The 23,092-nt window shown below is 40.7% G+C and overlaps 1 protein-coding gene and 1 long non-coding RNA gene across 2 annotated transcripts in view; one reads left to right on the top strand and one right to left on the bottom strand.

The window, feature by feature from the left end:
- LOC116035702 (KATNB1-like protein 1) overlaps positions 1–18,549 on the bottom strand; it is a 37,212-nt gene extending 18,663 nt beyond the window's left edge. Inside the window, exon 1 of the mRNA XM_031278978.2 lies at positions 18,333–18,549. The gene's annotated coding sequence lies outside the window, so the exon portion shown is untranslated. The remainder of the gene's footprint in view (positions 1–18,332) is intronic.
- Positions 117–20,908, top strand: LOC116035703. Its single transcript, XR_004101434.2, has 3 exons — positions 117–488; positions 7,974–7,979; positions 20,898–20,908. It is a non-coding gene; the product is annotated as an uncharacterized LOC116035703 (long non-coding RNA).
- The last annotated feature ends 2,184 nt before the right edge of the window (positions 20,909–23,092 follow it).

Here is a 23,092-nt window from a genome sequence, read left to right as displayed (position 1 = left end):
TTTTTCTCGTGTTCCGACTGGACCAATTTGGGGATTATTAAGTTCCTCTGACCGCAGTTCCTGTAACTCTTTCAGCTCCTACTTCAGGGCGGGGTCTTTTCCCTTTTACGCATAGGAACGCTTAGTGACCTAGCAACGTCTGAAACACAAACAGTACATATTCTTCACTGTCTGTTGCAATTCGCCTACGTATGCTAACTCATAAGACAAACATCACACATTCAACCAGCTAATTGTTAATGCTAGTTAAACTTACCCGTTGTTTTGTTTGTCTGTTGCGCTCTGCTCTTCTATCTTCTTCCATCATATTAATTAGGATCATATTACGCTGGAGCCTTCGTGTTCTGTGTTTCTCTGTTAAGTACTCCAGCCTAGTCTTTAAACGCCGCCGTTCGAACTCCATTATGAGGATCCCGGCAAGGCACAACAGGAACATTCCGATGGCCTCCTCCATGCTGGTTTGTTATTGTATGTGGCGCTAAAGTCAAGTGACGACGCTATAAAGGCCGTTGCCGTGCTTGCATCACTCCCTTACCCCTCCTACCAGTTCCTATGGCCACTTGGCCAGTGTGAATGCAAATTGCAAAAACGGTTTTGGGGGAGTGTAGTTAGTAGAACTGTTTAGAAGTGGACTGTTCCTATAACTACGTTCCTGTAACTACTTGGTCGGAAAGAGGCTTATATTGTTGTCTCCCACTGACTAAGACGCAAGGACGAAGCGGCTCTTAAGTGCAGACTGCAGAGAACAGCGGGGGGCTAGGGAGGAGAGCATGTGCTGCCAACGGTAGCCTACATTGAATCATTGCAATTAGTTACAATAGTTAGCGACCACATTTATAGTCCAAGTTGGTTGTTTTCCAGTTAGTCATCTATGTACAATGTATGGTGTGAAAATGGATGGATGGAAAGTTTTTGCCTTAAATAATGAGCACCACGTCATGTGGCTTGCACGTTCCTCATCTTTTAGTTCATGTGATTTCCTAAAATCCAGGAAAAAAAACATTGATCTCAATCCAGGAAAAAAAGAGCAAGGAGAAAATAACATGTCACTTCAGATCGCATGCCTGTTGCTGAAATATGATGTGCTTATTACCGCCTATGATAGAGTAACAGCAGGTTTGTGGTAGTGCGGTTAAGGGCTTTTGTTGACAGAAATTGATTCCTGCCTTTAACAGAGGAACAGATTTTCTAACTTCCTCTAAAAGTAAGCCAATTTAATTATCTTAACCAAGGGCTTTGGCAGGTTAGAGGTCAGGTTTGTTAACTTAAAAACTTATTTTGAGGAATTCTTTTTTTACACTTTTAGGCATGAAGCAGAATGATAACCATTTAAAATACCCTGCTTCTCACTGATCAGTAGGTTTGTTGTAACCAGTGGTGTAAGAGGAGATGTGGTGTCTTTTTCTGCACTAGTGCTCCTGGCAGTTTAAAATGCTACATTTGACTGGATTTCTTTGCCCTGTTAGTCCTCATCAGGTTAGTTTAACATTGCCAGTTGATGGTCTAGTAAATCAGGCCCTGCTGTCTGGTTAGACTACTGAACTTTCTGAGACCTTGACATGACCACATAACCTTCCCACTTCAGTTGACTTCATCGCAGCAGGCTAATATCTAATGACACATCAACAGCTATTTATCCCTTCCCAAGCTAATGGCTCAGTAAACCCTAAAAGTAATGAACTCTCTGACCACATGCAAGATTTGAAAGCAGATGTCTCTTTCTCTACACCAAAGAGCCGCGAAGCCTCTCTATAAGACCTCTCAGAATTCCCTTCAGTTAAGCTCTGCGGGTTACCAACATTATTTATCTATTTTCAAGAGTCTTTAGTAGCTCTCACACTCAACAACAAACTCCCTCAGGAGACAGGAGATGGCTTCTGTGTGGTATTTCTCTCCACGGGTGATCAAGGGGCAGCACTTGATCACAGGGTTAAACTGTGGAGACTGAGGACATGTGTAATGAATTCAAGGCCCTCAATTGCTGGATCTCAGGGATATTTCATCAATCCAGAAGCTCAGTGTTCTTCCAGAACCAAAGCGCCACTATTAAGCAGCCACAGACCACCACCAAGATGAACAGCCAAGTACAGTGTGCTCAGGCACATCACTGCACATTCTTGCCATAATTCCACTCTCAACATCAACACCAAAATGACTTACAGGGCTTTAGAATATGGCATGAATAGGAACACAGCATGTGCGCTGTGAACACAGTGTATTGCCACAGTAAATATGAGATAAACATGATAGTGCCCATGCTGAAACAGGGTTTTGTTTTTATACTTTATATTTGTGTGTGAGGGAAATACAGAACACATCTTCTTCATTCAAAAGATAAGACATGTATTACAATACCAGTACAGGCATTTGATGAAAGCAGTATATTATTTCTGGGGATATGAGAGGCAGGCCACATGGGTCGAAATAACACTGAAAGTGAAGTCAAAGAACCCTCACTGATAAACCACCATCCTAATAATCCATGTTCCTAATAATCCTTTAGGTGAGTGTAGATGATTGCTAAAAGTAATGAATAAGTGGTGGATTGCAAACCTGACCAAAACAACTCAAACATTGATTGCTCCATACATTTGGAACATAATGGGAGGTTATGAGCTCATTTGACAGCGCTGTAGGGCTAAATCAGACAAAGAAGGTTGGGAACCACTGATGTAAAGTATCAGTCTGTATAGTAGTGTGATTCAACCTTTACCCAACATATATAATATACAGTGTATGATTATTTACAGATGGAAACACTTTCATGCAGTTCTGACCACAAGCATATAAACAGGCAACTCAAAAAATGGAGCATCAGTGGCACTGCTTCTGCAATCATTGATCCTGATTAGTACTGCTGCATTAGGATAACTACTCTCATTTAGTCAAGCAAGAAGAACTCTGCATAGGATCCTTCATCAACATCTTGCAATTTAACAGTGAAAGGATTTGGCCCCTACATTTTTGTGTCCTATCATCTCATTTTCAAGTAATCAATCTTCCCCACACAGGTTGTGTTGTTCTGCATAAAGACAAGGTTGTTCTTTAACCGGAGACTCCTCTCAGTCTGCAGGAAGTGCTAGCAATGTGTCAGGGGGCAGAGATTCAACTCATTAACTTTGAGCCTCAACACTTGAGGGATCTTGAGAGCCGAATGACAACAGGGTTATGCTACCACATTGGCTGCTGTTGGCAGACAGAGCTGGGCTATGTCACTCGGTTCAAGAAGTCCATGTTCGTGTCTGTTAAGTCCAAAAACAATTTTCATTCAGCAGCCTGCTTAGTGGAGAAGCTAAATTCACTAAGCCCGGTCTGTCGACAATATGACGTGGGACTTCTTGCCAGTGACTGACTGTGAAGAAAGCCTTGCTATGCTGAAATGAGCAAGATTGTGCATTGTGTCATGCATTCATAGACTTTCCAAAGGGATGTTTTTTGTCATGGAAACTATGTCATGTTGTGGGCTTTGTTTTCATCTATCTGTTTTGTGATCACACATAACCTATTGTGAAAGCTGAAGACATTCACCCTTGTCCTCTAAGTCAGGGCACAAACTCATTCAACTACATGCTCTCAGGGCTCTGTCATGCCTGCTTGGTTAAGACAAATTGTACGGCAGAGCTGTCTTCTCTCACAGACTGGCACTGCTGACCAACTGCTCTCCCAGATTGCAGCATGCTGTTGAGAACAATGCCAGGCTCATTATGCCTATCCTGTGTCCTAAATGTTGCGCATGCCAGGCAGTCTGTCTGCTTTAACTTTGGTTACTGTTACGTTCTCACACTTGGCTTCAAATATCAGTGTGGCCTGTCATTGTTGGAACTGGAATGTAATGTTGTTGCTGATCCTTGTCCACTATCAGATCTGCATTACTGTAGCTCACAGGCTGTGTTGAGGTGAATAGCACACCTTTGTCATTTCAGGTACAAAGCCATCACTCTATCAGCACTTGAGATCTGAGTTCTAGCAAAGGAAAGGTCAGTGGGTGGTTTACATGTCCAGTGTTTTACAGTAATGGTAACATGAGACCTCCTTTAAAGCTCTGGTTTTAAAACGATTTAGATAGGAATGAGGTGATGCATTTTGCACTCACAAATCTAAACTCTTATCCCCTTTAAAATGTCACAAAGAGACCCTGAGGACTGTTTGAGTGTTTTCAACCTTCCAGGCACGTGTAGAGGCCATACTTTGCACTGATTACATTTGGAAACAAATAGAGGGGTGGAAACCACAAGCCCTTTTGAACATTTTAAACACATGCCTGCTGCTACTTTTTGACACGACAATCACCCAGTAGCAATCCCAGCAGTACCCAAAGGAAATCATTTAGCACTGTAAGAGTGTTATGACAAGAGCATGATCTGACTCTAGACATAAGACGATATTTCATCACCTTATTTCCCATGGGGAGTTGATGCAGGATCTTACTTTAGGAACTCTAGTGGTATCCACAGTGATACTGGCGGGGTGGCGAGCACTGATGGATCTTTCAGCACTCAGCAAAAATACAGCACATCAAAGCTACTTTTTTCTTATCCACTGTAAGTCTGGCATTTAAGACTGTCCTCTCGCCTCAAGTTCATGTGGGTTTGGAGGGCAGTAGTGAACACAAAAACACTCAGGGGTGCTCTGTGTGGCTTGGGTTTTGGCTGACACATTGGCCAAAAAGGGGTCAAGAACACAAGTGTGCATGTGTGTGTGTGTGTGTGTGTTTTGGGAGGAATGGTGCTTGTAACTGAGCATGGTATGAAATAGAAACAGATGACGGGCAGCATTGAAAGCTGTCTCTGTCCTCGAAGCCACATTTCAGGCTGCAAAGGTAATCATCCCGGGGAGACGGTATCCAGTGTTGTTTTTGAAAGAGTGTGATCATACTAGACTGTCTTACTGATGGTAAAGCGGTTTGCAATGTTTATGGAGAGATCCAAATGAATGGGCAATGTAGATCTCCAGTGTACCTTGAAAAAAAAAACCTCCTCTCTTCACCAGCCTGGATGGGAACTGAGTGACTGGCTTGTTACAAAAGCACAGATGTCTCAAATCACAGAAAAGAAGGTATTCAGAGAATCTGTCCAGCGATAGCAGGTGGTTTTGTCATTAGAGGACATTGATGTCCTTGGCCTGATGACATGCTACATTTGGACTCAGACAGGTATGTCCCCTGTCTAGACCCATGAGGATACCTTCAATCTCTATACCTAGATTTTCTAGATGAATCTGGCTTGGATTTAGGGACTAGACTTGTTGAGATGGATGAGTTATAATGTAACAAAAGAATAAGACATTGCAATGTTTATTGGTACAAAAATATACAAGAAATGTGTTACTATTTTTAGCCATGGAAGCAGCGTATGGCACTAGGGATGACAATGTCAGTCAGTCCACCACTTTGGAGTAGATTAACATATCTTAATAAATATTGGATGGATTGCAATAAAAGTTTGGACAGACGTTTATGGTCCTCAGGAGATTGCGCCTTCTGACTTTAGTGATACATTGACTTGTTCTCTAGCACCACCATCAGGTCAGGTTTTATTTGTCAAATACTTTGGTTTACGACCAAATACCTGCAAAACTAATGGCATTCCTATCAGCCTCGGTTGTACTTTGTGTTGTGCTTATTAGCAAATGTTATCATGCTGACACGCTCAACTGAGATGGTGAACATTGCAAACATTCGACCTGCTATCTGTTAGCATTGTTAGCATTGTCAGCATGCTGATGTTAACATATAGCTCAAAGCACCGCTGTGCTTAAGTACAGCCTCACAGTGCTGCTAGTGTGGCTGCAGACTATATTTAAATTTTAAGGATTTTAATTTCTCAGTGAATCCACAAAAAACAAATGTAAGCCACACATTGACAGCATATTCCATTCTTCTTAGGTGATAACAGAAACAGGTGGTTGCAGTTTTTGTACCCTTTCATCGCAAGCAGCCAAGGAAGCTAACAAAAACATGTCTTGGAGTGTTTGTTCTACCTAACAATAAGTATGTTTGACCACCCATTAAATGGACCAAGGCATGAATTTGGGCAGAGAGAAGCAAATCATCCCGTGGCTGGGAATTGTTTTGTGTGGCCACTGGCCGCCAGAGGAGCTTGTTTAAACAGACCCAGACTGAAAGACTTAATGACTATGCTGACAGCAGTCATTCGAGATGTCTAGGGAGGCAGGAGCACTGTGGCTGAGAGGGAGAGAGTCCTACAGCTGCAGAGTGAGAGGGAGGGATGTTGTGGTCGCCGTTTCTTAATGTAAGCTCCAAAGAAAAGAGGCGCACGAGATTCATTTTTAAATCTGACTTCAATAATTGTTCTCCCACCAAACCTAAACCAACAGAATATAGGATATACAGTCCTGTGGCGGCCTGCTGTGTTTTTCCTGCCACCTCAAACGTGTTCTGCTGTTCGCTCCAGTGTCATCTCAATTAAACATCAGCATGTGGACAGAGAACAGCTCAGACTTAAAAGTAGGTTTATGTTTTGTAGTAGTGTTTAAGGTAGTGGGGAGCTTGAATTGCATCCTAAATATAATCACACATATTTTGGAGTAAGTTTTGCTGAATTGATTGATTCCCTAAAACCCATGAACTACACGTGCTTAACGCGTGCTGACCAGCAGTGGATGTGCATATGTAGAGGCACTAGTGGGAAAAGTGGTGCAATTACAAAAAAGCAACTTTTTCTCTTGAAATCCCCCGACCATTCCGTAGATTTAAACCCTGCAGAGAGACCACATATGCTTGAAATGTCCTCAGGTCTTTAGCCCTTGTTATCTGATAGAGACTTGGTCTGCTGCTATGTTTTGATCCCTATAACTTGGACCATGCCAAAGCAAAGACAAGGATCGAGATATCAAAAGCTCTGAAGATCCTAATCGTCCATACTCTGTACTCTATATACAGCCTCACTATATATAGTTATGAAACCAAATGCTTTCATTATTGAAGATATTTTCTTCTTTCTAGCCTTCATTGGGTTATTAGAGCTTTTTCACCATTAAAAGCTGTCTGATGCGCCTGGAAACAACACTGATAAAAGCGAAGAAAATGAACCAAAAAGTAAAACCAAAATATTAAGCTGAAAGATGCTACAAAGGTCCACAGAGCTATGAGCGGAACCACAGTCGGGTGATCATTCTCTGTGGGTTCATTATTACTAGCGACACCTTTTGCATTACACATAGTAATTTCATCCATTGTTAATATGAAAATATTCTATAGAGCAGCTTTAAAGCTAGTGACAGCATGGCTGCTTTATACATAACAGAATAATATAAGACCAAGGCATCATGGGAGAAAGAGCTAGGACAAATGGGAGAAAGCGGAGAAAGCGTGAGTCTGCAGAATAGAAGCAAGCTTCTGTTGGTGATTTAAGACTTCCCAGTCTGCATAATCATGGCCATCCTCCACATTCCTGCCCAGAAGAGGACAAGATTAAATACTTTTGGACAAGAACGCTGGCTGTCCTTCCTGCTGTGGTTAGAGCAATCGCCTTCAAAAGAAAGTCACAAAGGTTATTGTGACCAAACTGTTTCCCTATGCTTGTGGAAATCTGTTTCGCTTTATCTCAAAGGTCAATGAGCGTTTGTCCTAGACTCAGCAGTCTGCAGCAGTACGACCCCCGCTTCGGTAAAAATGCCTTCATATGAGAAGTTTAATAATCTGATGGCTGTCTTCACTTCAAGGCATCTGGTTATTGTGAAGAAAGAAACAGGTTAATTCTTCAGCTGCCTTTAAGCAAAAAGGATCCAGTATCATGTGTACTGCACATGATGGACAAGCAGTAAGCACAAAGCAACTGCGTTAGACAGCATTGCACAGCCAGACTGAAACAAGAGTTTACTTTCCCTAGACCACAGGAAGTGATGGGAAAAATAAACAGTGTCACCAGCTCATCTTTTTTTTTATCTAACACAGTCCTCTCATATCCCCTCAGTTTCTAATTTTAGCTTTGTGTGTCCCAACTTGAAACTAGCACAGGGTCAGCTGTGGGTTAGCATTAAGGTGAGATAGTCCTCTTATGTTTGGTTTAGTACTTCCTGTCTTTGCTCTGTGTGTCAATATAATTTGTCTCCTCTTTGGTATGTAAACTATCATAGACTGAGCTAGTTTTTGTTCTTTCCCTTCTACAAATACACTTTTTTGAGATCCAAACGTGGGTCTATAAAATGATATAAGTAGTGATTAATGCCTGATGATGCCTGATCTTTAATTATTTTGACTTTGAATGAATGATATAATAAGGATTTTCTGAATAGGAAAGTTTTAATTTGCATAATGCACAATACAGAAAATGAACTTTTTGATGTGCATGTGTCTGCATACCGGTACCTACCGGTCAGTTTTCGTTCCTGCCCTCACCTATAGTCATGAAGGCTGGGTCATGACCGAAAGAACAAGATACAGGGTACAAGCGGCCGAAATGGGTTTCCTCAGGAGGGTGGCTGGCGTCTCCCTTAGAGATAGGGTGAGAAGCTCAGTCATCCGTGAGGAGCTCGGAGTAGAGCCGCTGCTCCTTTGCGTCGAAAGGAGCCAGTTGAGGTGGTTCGGGCATCTGGTAAGGATGCCCCCTGGGCGCCTCCCTAGGGAGGTGTTCCAGGCACGTCCAGCTGGGAGGAGGCCTCGGGGAAGACCCAGGACTAGGTGGAGGGATTATATCTCCAACCTGGCATGGGAACGCCTCGGGATCCCCCAGTCGGAGCTGGTTAATGTGGCTCGGGAAAGGGAAGTTTGGGGTCCCCTGCTGGAGCTGCTACCCCCGCGACCCGATACCGGATAAGCGGACGAAGATGGATGGATGGTGTCTGCATATTTGCATATGTTTTCTTTTGACTTAACGAGTGTGTGGGCTCATCAGCACACACTACTGTCAAGTATACACATGTGGAGTGTCTTTCCAGTCGTTGCTTAGATTCCAGCCATTTCCACGGCTGTGACGGATCCAAACACCAGTCAGTCAGTCACCCCTCCCTGCAGAGAGGTGCAATTCACTTATTTGTGCTGTGTGACTCAAAGCCCTCTTTCCTGCCTCCTCATGTCCTCCTCTCACTCCCACTGTCCTCTGTGGACTTGGGCTTGCCATTTGACCCGCTGCCAGTTCTGACATGCTCCCCCCAATGGTCAGCTGTTTGTGGACATAATCTCTGAGGCACACACATGCAAAAATGACAAACAGATGGATGTGGAAGTGGAGTGATTTGTATTTTTCCAAATAAAATGATTGGTTACCATTTTCTACATACTGATTTGATATACTCTTAATCAACATTGAACTAAGAAAGGCCCTAAATCAATCTGATACATGCACAACGCTGTCAGCTCTAATGAGAATCAACAGGTGCAGATTGTTGCTTTTGGAAAGTGAAGATTTGACTCTTTCGTGAGGTGGCAGTCGAGAAAAGACTCTGAAATTCCTTCAAATTGGTCCAACAATGAAAAAACCCACAAGTTGTCAGATCCAGCTGAAGTATCATACAAAGACTGAGCCCAAGCAGGCGGATCTACTGCCGGGTGTTAAAGAGGAACAGATGATGAGGCGAAGGTGTTTTCAGCCATGAGGTTTCCGATAGCCATATTTTTTTGAGAAGATAGGAAGAAAGGAGCAGAGCTGCAGATGTTGGGGCTTGTTCTGCTGCCCTGAGATCTTTTTGGTATTCGTTTCAAATCAGATTGAGCACTAACTGAAGGTGATTATGCAAGATCGGCTCCACAGCCCTGCCTTTGTCGGCTCCTTTATTTACAGATCTCAGTGGACTTGCCACTGCAGCATATTCCAAATGGGGTGTGAAGAAATCCCCTGGACAGCAGACCCAGGGTGAGACAAGGTCGAAATGAAATTACCTCACAATCCAGAAACCGAGAGTTTGCTCAGAGAGTTTCCAATGAGACACTTTCTCTCCCGAGGACGCTGTCAAAAAGCTTTCCTGTTCTTCCCCTCGTGAGCTTTGAACTCATTTCTTCACTTTTTCACTAGAGCTGTGCAAAATTGAATGTAAGACTATAATAAAAGCAGTCACTGAAGTCAAATGAGAGGGAAAGTTAGTCTGGCCGGTGTACAGATGCATGGTGTCATGTAGGCCCAGGAGCCAAACACCACATCTCACACACAGGGAGGGGTCATCAAGTCTCTGTATATCACTCAAGAACCAGAAAAGTCCCCTTAAACATTTATAATAGCCTACATCCGGATAATAATATCTTCATTATCAGTAACTGTTGTTAATGAAGAGCTGGACACAATTAGTACGCAGAGTCAACAGTTACACTTAAGTGATCATTTGTGTTAATGGATCAACAATTATGTTTAAGAACAATCAAGCATTCAACCAGAACATGGCAGAACCCAGACATCATTATTAAATCCATACTGAGGTCAAATTGTTGTTTAACATTGCTATTTTTAAGTAACTTATTAAGTAACTCCCCACACAGATTTTTCTGGTCTTGGTTGGTATCTGATCTAACCCCCCCCCCAACAAAACTGTTGATTGGAATCAAAGTTTCTGGCATGAGTATGTAAACTTTCTTCTTCCTTAAAGCTATAGTGCGTAGTTTCTGCCGACCCCAGGAGGTAATGGCAACAAAACTGTCAGCGCGTCCACATGATACAAGCCTTCCATGACCGCACCGCCCCCCTCCTCCACGCAGTTGCTAGTAGCCAAGGAGGACACGGATAATTAAAAAAAACATGATGGACTCTTCAGAAGAGGTAATTATCTTCACTTGAGTTTCTGTGCGGGAAAGTCACCGGACGCCACAATCTTCTGAACACAGCCATACTGAGAAATACTGAGAGAGTTGTGTGGAGCTGATAGTCTTAATAAGCCTTGTTGCAACTCATTTGGCAATGGCTTGAATGTAATGGACGTTCATTAATATCAAAAAGTTACACATTAAAGCTTTAATCAAGGATGTGTTCTCTTATTACAATACGGCTGAATATTCTTCTCTGGAAACTAATCGACATTACATTGTATAGAAAGAATAGTTTAACATTTTGGGACAAATACTTATTAAATGAGGCTGGTGAGAGTCTTGCTGTTTTATAGAATAAAATATAAGATTCAGCCCCCCTCCCCAATATTTTTTTGCACTGTCCCTAACAACAAGTGTAGTAAAATACTTCTTTGCGCAGCTGAAATACAAAATAAAAGCAACTGATGTATCTGTTTACGGTGCAGCCAAACAAACTCACATTGGTTTAATAAAGTCAATAATAATTGCAACAATGTTCTGACTTCATGCTGCTGCATAGCATTAATTGTCCACACAAAAGCCGGGTACCATAAACACAGTTTGTTATCTGCTGAGAAGATGGAGGTGTGCAGCCTGTGGCCTGCAACTCTTCATCTAATGATGTGCTCCGACAGAAAACAAAGTTTTTGCCCTTGGGTAGTTCGTGCAAATCGGACCGCTGTGCATGAATCCAGGGTGGGAATGGCGGACTCCACCACTAACAATGATTGACAATGCTGCTCACCAACAATTAAAAAAAACAAACAGTGTGATTTCATAAAAATAAAGGATTATAACCTTATCTACAGTCACAAGCGTAAACATTCATGCAGTTATTTACAATGCTACCTTTTTGGAAGATAATTGCTTCTAGTTGAATACTGGCTATGTTTACTCGCTATGGGATCATTCTGCAAAGCTTTTAGTCATTAGAGACTACTTCCAACGAGAAAGGAACGATCTGTTCAAGTAAACTGTGCCCAGTCATCCTCAAAGTTAATGTTTTGGATCAATGAGTGTCTTTGCTTTAGGCAACATGGCCCACTATTGAGCTGAAATACAATGGTGCCCTGTGCTCTGATGCTAAAACATCATCAGCTTGCCAAAGTCAACAAAGCTGGATTTTTTTTTTTTTTTAAAGCTAGACAAGAGACTTCAAGCAACAATTATTGCGCGAGATTTTAATCTCCCTCTTTCCAGAAAGGCAAAACACATTGGTTCTTTCCACTGGCTTTTTATTTTTCTTCAGAAACGGAGGACAGATGAGGCGGAGCGATAAACTGCCCAAAAATCAGTGGAGAAAGGCCCTCGGGTAGGTCCAACACTACTCCACCTGGAAAACAAAACAGGTGAAAGGATACAGAGAAACCCGCATGTCTCCAAGAATTCAGGCTGTATTTTCCACAAAGACTTGTGGATAAACATTAAGCAGAATGGTGGGTTGTCTGAGAGTGAACTGTCAGTAGGCAGTGACAGATACAGTGCTCATCTCCAACGCCATGCCTCCAAGTGACTCCTCAAATAAGCAGCACACTGCACGACACCTCCGTTCCCAGGAAAATGGGAAGGAAGATGAGATGGAGCGAGACAGAGACCTGCCTGTCCTTTCAGCCAGTGGAATGGGAAAACTAAACACCTCAGTTTAAACATTGACTAATGGAATCCACTCATGCGTAATCAACAGCCCTGACAAAAATAGAGACCTCCCCTTTGTTTTTATGATTTATTTTTGTTCTATGCAGTGAAATAAAAACAGTAAGTATTTGCTCCTGAACTCTCAGGATAAAACTCCAAAATAAAAGACAGCTGCCTTGTGAATGCTAATTTTTTAGTTCTTGGGATGGCAATGCCGGCCCACCACTTTGGCTCAGACTAAACCTCAACAACTGTTGGATTAATTGCCATGAAATTTTGTATCAACATTCATGCTACCCAGAGGAGGAATCTTCCTGATTATGGCGATCCCCTTTTTCCTCCAGCTTGACAGCTATTTGATGGATTGCCTTCAAATTCAGTACAGACATTCATGTCCCCTTGTGATAACTTTGATGATCCCTTAATTTTACTCTAGCACCAATCTGTCCAATACTTGGATTTATGATTCAATACCTGCAAAACTAATAAGTCTCAGCTGTACTTTGTGTTTAATGCTAATTAGACAATTGAAATTTTTAGCATGCTAACACGCAAAACTAAGTAAGGGAACATGTAGTCTTGCTTTGCCAGACCTTCCTCCACCGCGCTGCGGAGGAGGGTCTGGCTAGTCCACACAGCATTCCGGGATGGGAGAAAAACGTGCTCTGGTTCATTGGCATTTTTTTAAACCAATTACAATCGTCATGGGCAGCGCTAAGTGCCGGACAGAGCCAGGGTGCCGCTGCAAAATAGCCTCGGGAAGGAACTTGTTTTGATGGAACGTGTGTATGTTCAAAGGTTGTTTTAGTCGTGCAACAGAAAACTCAGATTGGACAGATAGTCTAGCTAGCTGTCTGGATTTACCCTGCAGAGATCTGAGGAGCAGTTAACCATTCCAACACAAAGAAAGCGGAAGGTACAGGACATCCGGGCGAAAAGAGTGTCATCCAGTGCAATTTCCGCTGGCAACAGAGTAATCCCGGAAGTGGAACATACACCTTTAATTATTTAGTTGATTTATTTATTTTTGTATTCTTTAACAAAGGATCATCTATGTTCCTCTTCCATGTGCATTTAATTTGGCATTCTTAGCACACAATGTGTGTTCTCTCCAGTGAACTGCAATTTGCGAGGATTGTACAATTATAAAAAGCTATATCCTAATTGTACAATCCTCCTTAATTATAGTCCTAGTTCACATGACCAGTAACTATATAGTTGAGGCTACTGTACATACTGTACATTCATGAAACAACAGGGAGAGGATAACTCAATGGTTTTTAACCTTATATTTTGCTGGCGGGAAATAACTGATGAATACACTGTGTTACAGTCATTGTTTACAGTGTGCATTATATTTATCACTTAATTATCTTTATAGTTTCTAGATTTCAGAGTCTAATTTCTTCAGTATCTTTTCTATGTCCATATATAGGCCTATGAGGAAGCAAAGCATGTAATATGTAAAGAAGGAAACTCTGCCTCTGTAAAACAAAAAAGCTGTGAGAAAAAGCATGGCAGATAATAGCGGACCGACTGAATGATATATCTAAAAATATACATTTATGAACTACTGCTCTTAAATGAAACCATTCAATGATTTAAGCTAATTATTTCCACAAAGCGAGAAGTGGAAGTTAATGTTACTTAGATAATTTATATTTTAGCCCTTACTAGAGAGAGGGAGAGACAGAGTGAGAGAGAGAGATATTTACACATCATAGGCCTATTCTAGCATTGTAGATTAGTGGTTGTAACTGATCTTCATGGTAAAGTTCCTGCGTAACATTAGTCTTCTGCTCACTTTTAAGGCAAAGAGTACAACTGTTCGTTTGTGCAAATAATTAGCCTAACTCCTTGAATGGTATGATTATGACGGTTTCAATTCAGAGCAGTGGTTAGTTAATGTATATATTTAGGCTACTTATGCATTCAGGCAGTCTGTGATCGTCTGTCACGCTTTCTCTCACTGTTTCATTACAGCAGCCATGTTTCTTTTTTACAAATAATGTGTTTCACGTTATCATACTTCGGTATACGTGCAGTTTAGTGTCCCAAATTCCCCGTAACGTAACCCCATTTGTCAAATGAGGTCAACTGCCTAACCCCAACCAATTGACTATCCTAACCTTAACCACTCGAGGTCAAATGCCTAACCCCAACCAATCGAGCTGCTTCGTAGGGCGGGTCTTGGCGTGGCCATAGTGGAATTTGGGACACTAAACTGCACGTAAACCTCATACTTCCATAAGAAGCTGCTGCTCACTCTGTATAAAGTATGCACAATACGTAGTCTCCATTTTAGCATCAGTAAATCTGTGATCGACCTCGCGGTCTGTTACAGAAAGCCGTGAACACGCATCTATCCAAATTACTTCAGCCTGGCTTGACCTAGTCGCTCCTCCTCAGCCTGGCTTGGCATTAGACTAGGTCAAGCTTTGCTTTATCGGTTATCCTGGATTTATAAATTCAGCTTTTGTGCAATACCCCCCTGGCCTGCTAAACATTAACAGCTTTGTTGTGTCATGAATAAAACAACCACAATCTCAGGTGAAAGTTATGCTTGTTTCATATGCTTCCATGTGTTTGGCCTTTATATATCACTTATGGAATATGAGTGGGATGCTTAATATATCACATAGCAGCTGATGAGAACACAACACACAAGTTTTTTCAGCACTGTTTTGGCAAAACAGGTTAATGCATGAATTTTACTCTTGTCTCCGCCTCGTAAGTGAAACATTGCAGTTAGCATGTATCTGTGAATAAATAAAATCGCTGAATTCAAAGTTTTACAGCACACTGGACATTGGTTTAGTTTTAACCCAGAAAACACGTCCGAAACAAGTTCAGCCATCCGTAGAGTCACTACAGATATGACTACATTATTTTGACCATGTGTTATGTGTGTGGCTAGCTGTGTGTGGTGTATTTGGCAGTCTGATGTCTTTCATGACTCTGCAAATATGAGCAACTGTAGAGCTGCAATGATGATTGTGTAAACCCGGCCTGTTCCGTGCGGTAGGCTAATCAGAGTTTTATGGTTGTGTTGTATTGGTAGCATTAGTGCAAAAACGAAAAAACATGAATCAATCTCTCTTTGCATCTTGCATACGCATACATACATGTGCGTGCATGGGAACTTACCTACAAGCGGGCGGGCGCTTCTTGTGCGTGCTATGAAATCAAATCCTGCCAGTGCCACTACAAAGAGTTATACCCCAATTAGACACCAAACACCTACATTATGCTGTAATTAGAAACCACATATATTGCCATATTAAACCCAAAATATACTATACTTAGACACTGTTATATTAAATTAAATATTGGGCAAAGCCTATATAATAGACAGACAAAACACTGAGAGCTCAGAGGACCATACATTTTTTTGGCATTTATTTAACATAGTTTCACTTTCTTACAGGGTCATTTGTTGCTCATTAGAAGAAAATTGTATTGTTAAGTAATGTCAAACCACGTCGAGTCCCATCTGGTCACTACTTCACACAGTTTCTCATATCCTGGATGTTCTCTGGAGCCCCATTGAGTTTGTAGGTATTAATACATAGCCTAATGCATGCTTCATCAACGCTCTACTCCCATACCAGTTAAGACATCAGACCATTTAATGCCATGTCAGTATTCGACCACATTAACATAGGCTATGGAAGCTGCCACAACATTGCATCTTTATTTCCCAGTAATGGGTAATTAGCAACACATTACAATAGAATACTGTAATTACAGTAAGTACTGTAATCTAAAGTGAGATCCATCGTTATTTCCCTTTTTTAGATCTTGTTAGAATTTCTTAGGATGTTCTCATTACAGCATAATTTAGGTATATGGTGTCTAATAAGGGTATAACTGTGTTTGTTTACTGTCTAATAAAGAACACATTATTTATACAAAGTAACCTATGGCTTACTATGTCTTATTAGTGTACCGTAAAATAAAGTGTGACCCCATAATTTATGGAGGTCCTGAAGGAGTCATTGAGGCTTTTGCCTCTTCAGAGCTTATGTTATTTTAAACCCCTGCCTTGCTGTCAAGGCCTGTTTCCTGCTGAGGTAGGTGGCCTACGAGAGACAAAATAGCAACAATCTCAATGATGTACATCTTCAATGGCTTCTATAGGGAAAATAAAGTCTTGAAAGGCGACAGTAAAAAGTGAATTTGCAGCATTGTAGGGCTTGTTTAAACAAAAAGCCATTAAACAAAACATGTAGGATAAATTACACATGAACAAAATCTAATCATCATAGATCTTATTACTGGCCTTTTTGTCGGCAGTGAACATGTCCATAGAAGGGCAAAGGGGAAGTGATGTTGTCAGAGTGCAGCGATTCGGCAGCTGGTCTCCTGTGGAATCCTGGGCGATATTGGGGATGACGGAGCACAGCTGCTGACTCAGTGACTCATTTTTACCTCAGCAGGGAGAAGAAGGGAAGGAGAGAAGGAAATGGGAGAGCAACAGCTCTCGCCCAGACAAAGAACAGACACAGCCAGCTCCAGCAGGGAGAGAGGCCAACGCAACACTTCACTAAACAATTTTAAGTCTGCTATATCAGTTTATACCGTCCTTTTCCTTTGGCGATGCACTTCGATAATGTTGCAATGCAATCATTTGGTTTATAAACAAGATAATATGGAAAAGGTCATGGTAAAAGTATCATCTTTTGGTTATCTCAGTAATTAGTATGGGATAACTGAAGGCTAAAACTTGGGATTAAAGGGTTTCTCATGTAGCATTTATCTTTGTGGCTAAATGACAGTGACCCAAATTTCTTCCCTCTCTCTGTCCCTGTTTCGCTCTAAAAATGACGTGTGCAAGTCTGTGTTGTGTCGGAGTATTGGCATTAGCAATAATTGTATGTTCTGGCAGATGAAAATGGATCAGTGATTCTTAGTCTTGGCAGTCAGGCTTTAGATTCACGGGTGGGAAGAGACGTGGTACAGACTATTCAAGCAATAGTGAAATAACTTGGATTAACGTAGAGAAAAGATGAGTTCCAAAAATTCAAATATTGTTCAAACAAAAGTTCATAGTAGCTCTTTTGTAGGCAACTGTAAAAAAAACAAACATTTACTTATAGTTTTAAATTGTAGCTGCCAGGTGAAAAACGTGATTATGTAAAAAAATACATTGCCATAAATCTGCTCTAATCAATAGAATCATTGAAGAGGTAACATTTCCCAGATTTGAATGAAGGCCACTGATACGGCAGCTTTGTTGACAGAAGCTGAACCCAATCTAATACATGAACTCTGGCACACACACACTTTGAAACCACAAATTTGACAAAGATTTCTCTCCCTTTAAATCCGGGAAAAGAGCATTTTCTCCTGTAAGATTTCCGATTATTGAAGTATAAGACGGCTTTAAGATGTGATTTTTGCCTTCATTCAAACTCATGCTGTTTGTCAGAGATGTTTTTATTTCACAGCTCTAAAGTGGCACATCCTCACAGCAGAGAGTGTGTGTGTGCATGGGTGATGATAACAGTTTTGATTTGGTGGCCCCTCCGCACTGTTTGCAGCCACATAAATCAAGACACTGTGATTACAAACACATTGGTTTTGATTAAACTCTTCCCACTACTACAGGGAGATCATTCTGAAACACTCTGCCTTAATCATCATTAGACAATACAATGAAATGTCACAGCGGTTCAGTAGTACATCTCTGGCTACCACAGTGACTATGATTCTACTTGAGTAATCGATGCATTTAGCGAGCAAAAATCTCATTACATCAGCCGTGACTGCATTGGAAAGAACCTCCTAACATAAACAAATTGCAGGCTCTCACAGTCTCCAGACCAAAACTACTGAACACACATCCACAGATAGAACTGTTCCTCCAGGAAATTGATGCAAAAAAGAAAATGGACAAATAACAAACAGATACACATACCAGCACAGATCAAAGACAGCTGAAAAATTGGAACATAGCACATACCATTTCTTTCTGAGAGTGTGTTTTCTGGAGATGACACGGTTGCTTTGCCCAAATATGGCAGCGGCTGTCCTCGTACTGTGTCCTGCTGAGAGGGACAACCACTGTGAAAGTCTCAGAAACAGCAGACTTCAATTACATAACTGACTTGGCAGTGACTAAGAGTATATGCTAAAGACTTAAACCTTGAGCCAGACAGGATTTGTCAATGGAGGTGGCTGGAATGTTTGGTATGGCTGGTGGTACCACCAGTGGACAAAACAGAACAATCTGCTGTTTGTTAAGTCAGCACAAGAACAAACAAGCTTTTATTGTTGTCCAAAGTGAGTTATTGAGGTTGTGTAACCGAATCAAACAAAAAGAGACATAAATGAACATGCCAGACTGCGGGTTCTGACACTGATACCAATAATCATTCTGCAGTCGAGAATCAGTGGATTGACTTCTCGAAAATAAGACAAATGAAAGTTTTCCACTCTGCCTGAACGTCTGAAGAAGCCCTTTGGATCTTAATGATCTGATGGTGCGTTTACCAAAATCGCCATGAGTCAGAGGTTTTCAAAAAATGAACGCCCGGTTTCGATTATATGTTGTTTGTGTGTGTGCTTGTCAGTGCTTTGCATCTGATTAATACACACCATTTGGTAGAACATGTCCGGAGTGACAGTGTGATTTGTCAATTTAGGATAACTGGGGTGAAAAACAATGAGTGATAATGATACTACATTTGTGTTTATTGCAAGTTTTATTGTTCAGTACCAGAGAGAAGAATGTGGGATTTTTTCCCGGCACCATTACATTTCTTATCACAATCTGCAATAAGTTAGCCATATAAGTACACAGCCAAAAATAATAATACAGATTCCTTGTAGCAGCGCTGAGTGGCCTTTGGGAGTCTGTTGATAGGCATGAGTAAACATGGTTGCTATGCAGTGAGGGAAACTGAAGAAAACCCTCAATACATAGCAGCTGCTGGTGCAGTTATTCAGGTATCTACACTATATTTATAGAGATTTACACCAGATTCAGCTTGTTTACATCATATACTGACCTCCACTCTATAAATACCAACTGATACGATGCGGTACAGTAGCAAGAAATATGTTTATATAAAATTACGATATTTACATATCTGGAGGACTCTAACACTGACTGAACATGCAATATGAAATGCATTCAACAACTAATATGTAGCAAATGGTCCAAGATATGAGAAGTAAACATACCCGGTTAGGATGCAGGGTTTCACATCAGCATGTTTCAGTAAAAACATGTTTCATCTTTTTATTGGACAAGTCACTCTGTTGGAATTTGCTGCAGGAAGCGCACATGGTTGATGAAAGGGAGAGTGCAGCCGGCCTTTTGTCATTATTTTATTGATTACTGGAACTGCTTCCCTTCAAGTCCAGTCACTTGTACTAAAACCGCTGTGCGAGGGATCACCAAAACTTCAGTGTTCCTCTGCAGGAGCGTAAGAATTATTTTGTAAGAAAAGTTAGAAAAAAATTGGATTGGCATGCTTCATATGATAAATGGATAGCAGGTGATCCTCCATCAATTTTCTATGTGACACTATTATTTAGAAACCACTATCAAGGAATAGAGAATTTAATACATTTTCCTTTTAAAGAAGTTATAATCAATATTTTGATTACAAAATGCAAAATTACATGACTATACTTGTATGTGAAAGGAGTCCTTTGTAGTGATGAATCCAAAGGGAATAATGACTTTGCAGTTCCCTTCAGTTCTATGGAGAATTTAGTTTTTTTTAGCTTATTGTTATGGTTTTCTGACCCGCAACTTTACTGTTTTGGTTGACTCTCACAGCTCTCAGCAGCAGAAGGCAGCCATTTTTGGCAAAAAGCTTTTAAAACCCACTACACTCCCTGCCCAGCACAGAACAACAAACACCAAAAGTTAGCAACTAGCTAGAGAACTTATTGTAACATTTAGCAGCTGAAAGCCAGATATTTCCCTTAAGAGTTGGAGGCGCTGAAAATCGTATTTGCAAGGTGTCAAGTGTCCAAAGTCCAAAGTCCAAATAATGCTAATGGTACCTTAATAACATATTCTTTTGGTACTCAGTGGAAATCCTCATTATAGATAATGCACTTTGAACAGAAGTAAAAAATTACAGCCAGTTTGTGCATGTGTTTTCAATTTTTGGTTTGACATAGAGGTTATTATACAGGTTTTTACATTTTGTGTAAATTGCTCATTCATACTGTTGATGTAAAGCTCTTAGTGTGGGACGTGACATTGTGCATTCAGTCTGGAAAAGGAACTGCTGAACTAGGTGCCTATTAAAGAAATACATGCACAAATTTTAACAAGGCAGCACATTTCATGTTAAAGAAAGAGGCTTTATTTTCCTCTCCAGCTGTGGCTGTCCTTGTTGGCAGCGCGGTTCTTCTTGAGAAGAATCCTGGCCACAATCTGAACAATCTCTCCAGCTGAACCCCCTGCCGTGATAAATGAGCGAGAAGTGCTGTAATTCACTGTTGCGCTCTGGTGGGTCCTTAAAGACTTGTGGTACTATTTTCATACAGACAATTTGCATGGTAGCTGATGTTGTCACAGATTGTACGTAACACAGAGTTCATCGAAGGATGATTGAGTAGAAAAATCATTTTAAAAATGAAAAATAAAATGAATGATGTGAAAGTCAGTGATTTATTTTCAGGTTAAAAAAAACTGACAGATTGCTGTTTGTGAATCATTTGAGGGCCTGTAAACTTTGGAAAGTCAGACAGTCAACTCAAAACAAGCTGACATGATATATACAGTGTTAAAGCTGTCTTGTTTAAAGAATATAAAGCTGGATTAAAACACGGCAACTGTGTTTATGTGAAGCCTCTCTCCAGTCATCGCTGTGGTTAGCCACAGCATTCCTGCTACAAATACCATTATAGTCATACCTGCTTCTATGCACAAACCGCAGGAGCAGACAGACACCCAAATAATGATTCCATTTGTACAGATGACTATACCATTCAGCCACCCAAGAAATGGTGCAAAGTTGAAAACTGGTTATGTCTAAGTAGTAAAGTCAGATATCTCATCCCAATGAATAATGCAAAAGCTGATGAACTGTTAGTGAAAATACTAGCACTGATTCATCACTGTGAGGGTCAGACTACAAAGCTTTTGTGCACATGGAAGTTTAGCTTGGTTTTACGATGGATTTATGGAAATGAGAATTCTATAATTATAGCTCCGTAAAGGGAGCGTTTGGGGAAAAATAAATCCCGATGGTGTGATACGCCTTGACTTTAAAGATGGTGCGGATTTTAATTCCTAGTGTGTGGCGTGCTAATAAATGTCAAGAAGGATATGCTATCTGAAAGCCAATATGCTATTAGTGGGCAAATTAAACTGATTTCCAAATTATTTAAAGCAATATATAGATACACATTTCATTTTTTCATTTTCTAAATTTAAAAAAAGTGAAGAAGTGAGGGAACTGAAGTACTGAATGAGTGAATTTAAGGCACTAAGGCTCCCCAAAACCACTCTCTTGTTCACTCATTCACTACTCCCTAACTACTGACACTTTATAGTTTACTTAATTGTGAGCAGTAAATTGAGATTTATTATTATCATCATTTTGTATCATCACTGACTGTAAAGCTGCACAACACAACTATTTTTGATTGACAAATTATGATTGCATTGTAGGATTGTCAGCAAAAAGTAGTGTCCATACCATGAACACTACTTTTTCCATTCAAATATTTGAGGGTACTTATTGGATACATTTACACACATTTTAGCGTGTTCACATGCTAAGGTACGGCAATTAGCATTAAACACAAACAGCTAAGGCTGATGCGAATGCCTTTGGTTTTGCTGGTATTATGCAGGAAAAGTTACAATTTCTCCTGGAGGGAACATGAATGTCTGTTTCAAATGTCATGGCAGTTGATCCAATATTTGTGTGGACTTTTCACATATCACAAGACATTTTATGTCAACCTCCTGGTGGCACTAGGTGAAAAGTGAGGAGATCAAGTCGGTAGGATTCTTCATCTGGATATCTGTACCAAATTCCATGGCAATCTATCTAATAGTTGTTGAGATGTTTTAGTCTGCATCTAAGTGGGGGACTAGCCGACTCACCACCATTGACATCCCTAGAGCTGCTAAAAACTTGCTTCTGTATACATTTGTTATCTATGATATCACTAGTGCAATGTGCTCTTATCAGCTTTGCATGAGTCATTTGTCCCTTTGGGTGGCAGTATTCACCTTCACAGCTGAAGTCATTTTATTTCCCTTCCACAGAATACAAGTTGTTCTGATTGTCATGCAAGTGAGGTAATGACCTAAGACGTTTCAAGCGCTTTAACACATCCTATTGAAGTAGGTGAATCATTGTCTATGATTAGTATCAAAATTCAGTTTCTGGTCCTTTGAGGATCAAGTCTTTCGCTACTGAATAGACTGTTATTCCAAAACGTATTACAGACTTTGTTTTGGCTTTGAAAGGTCAATATTTCATGTGGAGTATAGAGTAACACGTGCCGCAGAGACATTTTTATTTCTGTAATACAACACTTTTATTATATGTGCATGAAAAATATTTTCCAGGAAAATCACAAAGACAGGTTGCAAATTCTGAATTAATTTATTCCCTTTACTCGTTCAGTGTCAAATGAGGGCAAACTCTGGGGGTTCATTATTGCAACATTAGCTTTAGCACGGTCACCGAATACATTTATTTTATTCACTCACTGTGTGATTGATGATGATATTTGAAT

The sequence above is a fragment of the Sander lucioperca genome, chromosome 18 (genome assembly GCF_008315115.2).
Source record: "Sander lucioperca isolate FBNREF2018 chromosome 18, SLUC_FBN_1.2, whole genome shotgun sequence".
Lineage (NCBI taxonomy): Eukaryota > Metazoa > Chordata > Actinopteri > Perciformes > Percidae > Sander > Sander lucioperca.
The sequence above is the reverse complement of the archived record's forward strand: the minus strand, read 5'-3'. Positions and strand labels throughout refer to the sequence as shown.